Here is a 1,922-nt window from a genome sequence, read left to right as displayed (position 1 = left end):
TCAGGAGACCATCCGCCACCTCATCAGGAGCATGCCCAGGCGATGTAGGGAGGTCATACAGGCACGTGGAGGCCACACACACTACTGAGCCTCATTTTGACTTGTTTTAAGGACATTACACAAAGTTGGATCGGCCTGTAGTGTGGTTTTCCACTTTGATTTTGAGTGTGACTCCAAATCCAGACCTCCATGGGTTGATAAATTTGATTTCCATTGATAATTTTTGTGTGATTTTGTTGTCAGCACATTCAACTATGTAAAGAAAGGAGTATTTAATGAGATTATTTCATTCATTCAGATCTAGGATGTGTTATTTTAGTGTTCCCTTTATTTTTTTGAGCAGTGTAGTTATCAGGGACATTGTGAACAAGTTTTGGGTGTGAATGCCATTTTAAACAATCTTCTGTGGAGTACCTTATATTGTCTGAGTTGTAGGTTTGCATTCTTTGTCATAAAATAGATGTTTTTGCAAATTTGGCTCCAGAAGTCAGCATCAGGAGTGATAGACAGGTCTATCTCCCATTTTGTAGATGGTATGGATATTGTCTTGTCTGATTGTGATATTATTTTGTAGATTCTGGAGACATTTTTTTTGGAGGAGGGGATGGTAATTCTGAGGATAAAGAAAGATCTAAGTTAGTGGACATAATGTTAATTTTTGTTTGGATGGATGATTTGAGCTGTAAATATTCCAAAAAATGTTTACTCCCGATGTCGTACTTCTGGGAATATGAGACCAGGGTGTTATTATGAAAGATGTGTTGAAGGTGTGTGATTCCCTTTCCAATCCATGAGCGGAAGCTAATTGCTTTCTTGTTACAGTTTTTTTCAATTGGTAACCTGCATTGGTCAAAACTGAAGTCACATTGTCAAAACTCTTCACAAAGTCAGCGAAACAGAAGTGTATGTGGATCAAACTGTGAATCATTTTTCATTGATTTCACATAAAATGCATTCAATGACCACTTTCTCCAAAATCCATGAACTCTTTTCTCATTATTACTTCACCACCTGCAAAACGTCTCGGGTTACATATGTAACCCTGGTTCCCCGAGAAGGGGAACGAGACACTGCGTCGGTTACGACACTATGGGAACGCCTCTAGGCGAAGCAGGTCTGAACGTGAATGAAATCACTCCAATCCTATTGGCTTGTTGCTAGAACGGTAAGGTGTGACGGAATAACCGGAGGAGTATAAACCTGTACACACTCATCATTAGCTTAACTATGAAGCAGGCGCTTCAGGCGCTTCAGGCGGGGAGAGAGGTGCGGCAGGCCGACGCAGTGTCTCGTTCCCCTTCTCGGGGAACCAGGGTTACATATGTAACCCGAGACGTTCCCCTTCGAGGGAACTCGAACTGCGTCGGTTACGACACTATGGGAACGAGATACCCACTAAAACCGAAAACCCCGCCTGCCCCTGTGTGCAATAAAGTGGCACGACTAAGAGGAGAGCGCACGAGTGCCAGGTGCCGAAGGAAGGTCAAGACTGTAAAACTGAATGAATGTGTGCGGAGTGGCCCAGCCAGCCGCTAAACAAACATCCTGCAAAGAGGCCCCGAAAAGGAGGGCTCGAGAGGCCGCCATGCCTCTGGTAGAATGAGCCCTCACAGCCACAGGTGAAGGCAAACCGCGCACCTGATAGGCCAGGGCATAGTCTGAACAATCCAGTTGCTAATAGTATGTTTGGATGCAGGGAGCCCGGCCCTGGGAGACCCAAAACACACTAGCAGCTGGTCAGCCTTCCTCCAACGGGAGGACCTCAGAGTGTAAATACTCAGTGCTCTGACAGGGCAGAGCAGATGAAGTCTCCCGTCCTCCGCCGTCACATGAGGTGGAGGATGAAATGCCTGCAGCACTGTGGACCCTGCCGCACAAGAAGGCACTTTAGGGATGTATCCTGAACGAGGGTGCAGGATAGC

This window comes from Micropterus dolomieu, linkage group LG02 (assembly GCF_021292245.1).
Source record: "Micropterus dolomieu isolate WLL.071019.BEF.003 ecotype Adirondacks linkage group LG02, ASM2129224v1, whole genome shotgun sequence".
In the NCBI taxonomy this organism is placed as follows: Eukaryota; Metazoa; Chordata; class Actinopteri; order Centrarchiformes; family Centrarchidae; genus Micropterus; species Micropterus dolomieu.
This window is presented reverse-complemented; position numbering follows the sequence as displayed.